Source organism: Rattus norvegicus, chromosome Y, assembly GCF_036323735.1.
Source record: "Rattus norvegicus strain BN/NHsdMcwi chromosome Y, GRCr8, whole genome shotgun sequence".
NCBI lineage: Eukaryota > Metazoa > Chordata > Mammalia > Rodentia > Muridae > Rattus > Rattus norvegicus.
Window position 1 is genome coordinate 39046614 of NC_086040.1, and position 8301 is coordinate 39054914.

Consider the following 8301-nt stretch of genomic DNA (forward strand, 5'->3'; position numbering starts at 1 on the left):
TACCCATAGACATACAAGAAGCCTACAGAACTCCAAATAGATTGGACCAGAAAAGAAACACCTCCCGTCACATAATTGTCAAAACACCAAACGCACAAAATAAAGAAAGAATATTAAAAGCAGTAAGGGAAAAAGGTCAAGTAACATATAAAGGGAGACCTATCAGAATCACACCAGACTTCTCGCCAGAAACTATGAAGGCCAGAAGATCCTGGACTGATGTCATACAGACACTAAGAGAACACAAATGCCAGCCCAGGTTACTGTATCCAGCAAAACTCTCAATTAACATTGATGGAGAAACCAAGATATTCCATGACAAAACCAAATTTACACAATATCTTTCTACAAATCCAGCACTACAAAGGATAATAAATGGTAAAGCCCAACATAAGGAGGCAAGCTATACCCTAGAAGAAGCAAGAAACTAATCATCTTGGCAACAAAACAAAGAGAATGAAAGCACACAAACATAACCTCACATCCAAATATGAATATAACGGGAAGCAATAATCACTATTCCTTAATATCTCTCAATATCAATGGCCTCAACTCCCCAATAAAAAGACATAGATTAACAAACTGGATACGCAACGAGGACCCTGCATTCTGCTGCCTACAGGAAACACACCTCAGAGACAAAGACAGACACTACCTCAGAGTGAAAGGCTGGAAAACAACTTTCCAAGCAAATGGTCAGAAGAAGCAAGCTGGAGTAGCCATTCTAATATCAAATAAAATCAATTTCCAACTAAAAGTCATCAAAAAAGATAAGGAAGGACACTTCATATTCATCAAAGGAAAAATCAACCAAGATGAACTCTCAATCCTAAATATCTATGCCCCAAATACAAGGGCACCTACATACGTAAAAGAAACCTTACTAAAGCTCAAAACACACATTGCACCTCACACAATAATAGTGGGAGATTTCAACACCCCACTCTCATCAATGGACAGATCATGGAAACAGAAATTAAACAGTGATGTAGACAGACTAAGAGAAGTCATGAGCCAAATGGACTTAACGGATATTTATAGAACATTCTATCCTAAAGCAAAAGGATATACCTTCTTCTCAGCTCCTCATGGTACTTTCTCCAAAATTGACCATATAATTGGTCAAAAAACGGGCCTCAACAGGTACAGAAAGATAGAAATAATCCCATGCGTGCTATCGGACCACCACGGCCTAAAACTGGTCTTCAATATTAATAAGGGAAGAATGCCCACATATACGTGGAAATTGAACAATGCTCTACTCAATGATAACCTGGTCAAGGAAGAAATAAAGAAAGAAATTAAGAACTTTTTAGAATTTAATGAAAATGAAGATACAACATACTCAAACTTATGGGACACAATGAAAGCTGTGCTAAGAGGAAAACTCATAGCGCTGAGTGCCTGCAGAAAGAAACAGGAAAGAGCATATGTCAGCAGCTTGACAGCACACCTAAAAGCTCTAGAACAAAAAGAAGCAAATACACCCAGGAGGAGTAGAAGGCAGGAAATAATCAAACTCAGAGCTGAAATCAACCAAGTAGAAACAAAAAGGACCATAGAAAGAATCAACAGAACCAAAAGTTGGTTCTTTGAGAAAATCAACAAGATAGATAAACCCTTAGCCAGACTAACGAGAGGACACAGAGAGTGTGTCCAAATTAACAAAATCAGAAATGAAAAGGGAGACATAACTACAGATTCGGAGGAAATTCAAAAAATCATCAGATCTTACTATAAAAACCTATATTCAACAAAATTTGAAAATCTTCAGGAAATGGACAATTTCCTAGACAGATACCAGGTATCGAAGTTAAATCAGGAACAGATAAACCAGTTAAACAACCCCATAACTCCTAAGGAAATAGAAGCAGTCATTAAAGGTCTCCCAACCAAAAAGAGCCCAGGTCCAGACGGGTTTAGTGCAGAATTCTATCAAACCTTCATAGAAGACCTCATACCAATATTATCCAAACTATTCCACAAAATTGAAACAGATGGAGCCCTACCGAATTCCTTCTACGAAGCCACAATTACTCTTATACCTAAACCACACAAAGACACAACAAAGAAAGAGAACTTCAGACCAATTTCCCTTATGAATATCGACGCAAAAATACTCAATAAAATTCTGGCAAACCGAATTCAAGAGCACATCAAAACAATCATCCACCATGATCAAGTAGGCTTCATCCCAGGCATGCAGGGATGGTTTAATATACGGAAAACCATCAATGTGATCCATTATATAAACAAACTGAAAGAACAGAACCACATGATCATTTCATTAGATGCTGAGAAAGCATTTGACAAAATTCAACACCCCTTCATGATAAAAGTCCTAGAAAGAATAGGAATTCAAGGCCCATACGTAAACATAGTAAAAGCCATATACAGCAAACCAGTTGCTAACATTAAACTAAATGGAGAGAAGCTTGAAGCAATCCCACTAAAATCAGGGACTAGACAAGGCTGCCCACTCTCTCCCTACTTATTCAATATAGTACTTGAATTTCTAGCCAGAGCAATCAGACAACAAAAGGAGATCAAGGGGATACAGATCGGAAAAGAAGAGGTCAAAATATCACTATTTGCAGATGACATGATAGTATATTTAAGTGATCCCAAAAGTTCCACCAGAGAACTACTAAAGCTGATAAACAACTTCAGCAAAGTGGCTGGGTATAAAATTAACTCAAATAAATCAGTTGCCTTCCTCTATACAAAAGAGAAACAAGCCGAGAAAGAAATTAGGGAAACGACACCCTTCATAATAGACCCAAATAATATAAAGTACCTCGGTGTGACTTTAACCAAGCAAGTAAAAGATCTGTACAATAAGAACTTCAAGACACTGAGGAAAGAAATTGAAGAAGACCTCAGAAGATGGAAAGATCTCCCATGCTCATGGATTGGCAGGATTAATATAGTAAAAATGGCCATTTTACCAAAAGCAATCTACAGATTCAATGCAATCCACATCAAAATACCAATCCAATTCTTCAAAGAGTTAGACAGAACAATTTGCAAATTCATCTGGAATAACAAAAAACCCAGGATAGCTAAAGCTATCCTCAACAATAAAAGGACTTCAGGGGGAATCACTATCCCTGAACTCAAGCAGTATTACAGAACAATAGTGATAAAAACTGCATGGTATTGGTACAGAGACAGACAGATAGACCAATGGAATAGAATTGAAGACCCAGAAATGAACCCACACACCTATGGTCACTTGATTTTTGACAAAGGAGCCAAAACCATCCAATGGAAAAAAGATAGCATTTTCAGCAAATGGTGCTGGTTCAACTGGAGGGCAACATGTAGAAGAATGCAGATCGATCCATGCTTATCACCCTGTACAAAGCTTAAGTCCAAGTGGATCAAGGACCTCCACATCAAACCAGACACACTCAAACTAATAGAAGAAAAACTAGGGAAGCATCTGGAACACATGGGCACTGGAAAAAATTTCCTGAACAAAACACCAATGGCTTATGCTCTAAGATCAAGAATCGACAAATGGGATCTCATAAAACTGCAAAGCTTCTGTAAGGCAAAGGACACTGTGTTTAGGACAAAACGGCAACCAACAGATTGGGAAAAGATCTTTACCAATCCTACAACAGATAGAGGCCTTATATCCAAAATATACAAAGAACTCAAGAAGTTAGACCGCAGGGAAACAAATAACCCTATTAAAAAATGGGGTTCAGAGCTAAACAAAGAATTCACAGCTGAGGAATGCCGAATGGCGGAGAAACACCTAAAGAAATGTTCAACATCTTTAGTCATAAGGGAAATGCAAATCAAAACAACACTGAGATTTCACCTCACACCAGTGAGAATGGCTAAGATCAAAAACTCAGGTGACAGCAGATGCTGGCGAGGTTGTGGAGAAAGAGGAACACTCCTCCATTGTTGGTGGGATTGCAGACTGGTAAAACCATTCTGGAAATCAGTCTGGAGGTTCCTCAGAAAATTGGACATTGAACTGCCTGAGGATCCAGCTATACCTCTCTTGGGCATATACCCAAAAGATGCCTCAACATATAAAAGAGACACGTGCTCCACTATGTTCATCGCAGCCTTATTTATAATAGCCAGAAAATGGAAAGAACCCAGATGCCCTTCAACAGAGGAATGGATACAGAAAATGTGGTACATCTACACAATGGAATATTACTCAGCTATCAAAAACAACGAGTTTATGAAATTCGTAGGCAAATGGTTGGAACTGGAAAATATCATCCTGAGTGAGCTAACCCAATCACAGAAAGACATACATAGTATGCACTCATTGATAAGTGGCTATTAGCCCAAATGCTTGAATTACCCTAGATCCCTAGAACAAACGAAACTCAAGACGGATGATCAAAATGTGAATGCTTCACTCCTTCTTTAAATGAGGAAAAAGAATACCCTTGGCAGGGAAGGGAGAGGCAAAGATTAAAACAGAGACTGAATGAACACCCATTCAGAGCCTGCCCCACATGTGGCCCATACATATACAGCCACCCAATTAGACAAGATGGATGAAGCAAAGAAGTGCAGACCGACAGGAGCCGGATGTAGATCGCTCCTGAGAGACACAGCCAGAATACAGCAAATATAGAGGCGAATGCCAGCAGCAAACCACTGAACTGAGAATAGGTCCCCTATTGAAGGAATCAGAGAAAGAACTGGAAGAGCTTGAAGGGACTCGAGACCCCAAAAGTACAACAATGCCAAGCAACCAGAGCTTCCAGGGACTAAGCCACTACCTAAAGACTATACATGGACTGACCCTGGACTCTGACCCCATAGGTAGCAATGAATATCCTAGTAAGAGCACCAGTGGAAGGGGAAGCTCTGGGTCCTGCTAAGACTAAACCCCCAGTGAACTAGTCTATGGGGGGAGGGCGGCAATGGGGGGAGGGTTGGGAGGGGAACACCCATAAGGAAGGGGAGGGGGGAGGGGGATGTTTGCCCGGAAACCGGGAAAGGGAATGACACTCGAAATGTATATAAGAAATACTCAAGTTAATAAAAAAAAAAAAAAAAAAAAAAAAAACCACACACATGGTATGCACTAATTGGTACGTGGCTATTAGCCCAAATGCTCGAATTATCCTAGAGGCGCAGAACACATGAATATCAAGAAGGATTACCAAAATGAGGATTCTTCACTCATTCTTTAAAAGTGTAACAAGAATACACTTGTCAGGGAATAGGGAGGCAAAGTTTAGAACAGAGGCTGAAGGAACACCCATTCAGAGCCTGCCCCACATGTGCCCCATACATATACAGTCACCCAATTAGATAAGATGGATAAAGCAAGGAAATGCAGGCTGACAGGGACGGATGTAGATCTCTACTGAGAGGCACAGCCAGAATACTGCAAATACATAGGCGAATGCCAGCAGTAAACTACTGAACTGAGAACAGGACCCCCGTTGAAGGAGTCAGAGAAAGGACTGGAAGAGCTTGAAGGGGCTCGTGACCCCTTATGAACAACAATGCCAACCAACCAGAGCTTCCAGGTACTAAGTCACTACCTAAAGTCTATACATGGACTGACCTAGAGATGGGCTCCAACCTCATAGGTAGCAATGAATATCATAGAAAGAGCACCAATGGAATGGGAAGCACTTGGTCCTGCTAAAACTGAACCCCCAGTGAACTTGATTGTTGTGGGGAAGGCGGCAATGGGGAGGGTGGGGAGGGGAGTACCCATAAAGAATGGGAGGGAGGGATTAGGGGGATGTTTGCCCGGAAATCGTGAAAGGGAACAACATTCGAAATGTAAATAAGAAATACTCAAGTTAATGAAAAAATTAAACAATTAAAGTATATTATGTACATAGAGAATGTATTATTATATAGGGATGCTTCATAAAGTGACCTTAATTAATTTTGTTAGCTACAACAGATCTGCGAATTAGGTGAGATTAATGGGAGCACATTATTTGATTTGACCTTAGTAAATTTAAATTAAAGTGGCTATTTTGAAAAATACTAAGCATTATTTACATGTACAGGCTCAGCAATGAACATCTATAAATAAAAAAAAACTATATATCAAGAAAAAATAATTAAATTCAACTACATATCTGAAAAAAATATTCACAATTGAAGAAACTCAAATCAATAAGAATCCAATGGCAAATATGTATGATCTTTACACATTATGGAAATGCAAAACAAAATTATTTTGAGATTTTTTTCATCCTTTTCAGAAAACTTAGGTTAATAACACATGAGCCAACTTATCTATACTGTGTTATGGAGAGAGGGTAACATTACTATTCTCCTGATGGGAAGGAAACTTCTGTAACAACTTTTGAAATCAGTATGATGTTTCTTCAGGAATATGGAAATGGATACGCCTAATGATATGACTCGAGGACATATGTCCAAATGTTGATTCATCCTAGGTTATAAACCCTTGATTATTTGGAAATATTCAAGTTGTTCATTAACAAATGAAGGGATAAAAAACATGTAGTGTTTTACAGATTGGAAAAAGGAAAGCATGTAATTTTCAGGACAAGGAATGGATATTGTGAAAGTCTTCATAGATGAGGTAATCCAACATCCCCCTTCTCTGGGATATGATGTCTCCACAGGACCAATTGCCTCCCTTCCCATATATGGCTGATGATGCTGCTGTCTTCTCCATGTGCTCTACAATCTATGTAGCAGAAGCCAGTGACTGACCCAAGTATATTCTAGTTCGTAGTAAATTTCCTGAGCTTCTGAAGGGTAAATGTAATGATTCTGTTGTTCTTCATATTAGGCTCCAATCCCCTTCAGATCCTTCAGGCATTCCCCTAACTCTTCTTTTCTGGCTCTCAGGTTCTGTCAAATGGTCAGGTGATGGCAGAGCCCCTCAGAGGACAGACCTATTACGATCTTAACTGCAAGCACATGTTGAAATCAGGAATAGGGCCAGGATTTACAGTCTGTGGATGAAATTGTTCTTATGGTGGGGTGGTCTCTAAAGGGCCTTTCCTTCAGTCTTTGCTCTGTTTTTGTGTTTGCGTTTTTTGAGGCCTTGGATATTTATAGGATAAAGATTTTGAACTGTGTGGGCAGCACCATTCCTTCACTGGGGGGCATGCCTAGCTACAGGAGGCAGTCTCTAGTGGTTCTATCACTTTGCTGCTTGGTATTTCAACTACCATCATCCCATTAGGTTTATCGGAACCTCTTGCATCCCTGGCACCTGGGACTTTCCTGGGGATACCCAAGTTCACCACCCACCACTGATGCTTATTGTCATACATTCCACTTTTTTTCTGGAATTTTCTCTTGTCTCTTTTCATTGTTGCAACTCCCCCCACTTTGTCTATCATTCTCTACCTCTAAATAAGTCCCTCCGTCCCTCTGCCTTCCATGATTATTTTGTTCTCCCTTCTAAATTGGTTACAAGCATCCACAATTTGGCCTTCTAACATGTTACCCTTCATGTGATAAATGCTCTGTATAGTGGGCAATCTGAGCTTCGGGCTAACATCCACTTGTCACTAAGTTCATCCCATGTTATGTCCTTTTTGATCTCTGTTACTTCACTAATTTCCAGCTCCATCCCTTTGCCTACAAAGTTCTTGGTGTCCTCATTTTTAATACCTGAGTAGTGTTCCTTTGTTTAAATATAGCACACTTTCTCTATTTATTCCTCAGTGGAGTGGAGGTAAATCACACTTGTTTCCAGCATTCGACTATTGTAAGTAAGGCTGCTGTGAACCTGTTCAACCACAAGTCTTTGTTGTATGTGGATCAAGTTTGTGTATATGTGTTGAAGTGAGTGGTAAAGCCCGGTCTTCAGGTAAAGCTATTTGCAATTTTCTCTGAACCTCCACATTGATATATAAAGTGGCTATCAGCTACTAATCCCACCAGCAGTGGTGGAGTGATCCACTTTGTCTACATCCTAGCCTACTCTGCTACTGGATCTGTTTTTTATCTTAGCTATTCTGATTCGTGTAATGTAGAACCATTGGTTCATTTTGATTTGCCTTTTTCTGATAACTATGGATGTTGAACATTTCTTGATGTGTTTCTCAGCTATTTAGATACCTCAGTTGAGAATTCTTGGTTTGGCTCTCTAACCAATTTTAAAACTTTGATATTTGTCTGTCTGGGGCAGTAAGGAAGGGGATATCAATGTGGAGGGGACAACCACTATAAAAGGTGATGGAAGAGGTTAGAGGTGATGGTCAGGAAAGATAAAAACAATTGAAAAGCAAATAAATACCCAATTTAATAAAAATGGAAAAAAGGAACCTTCCACTTCTAAAATCTTACTATTAATAAATA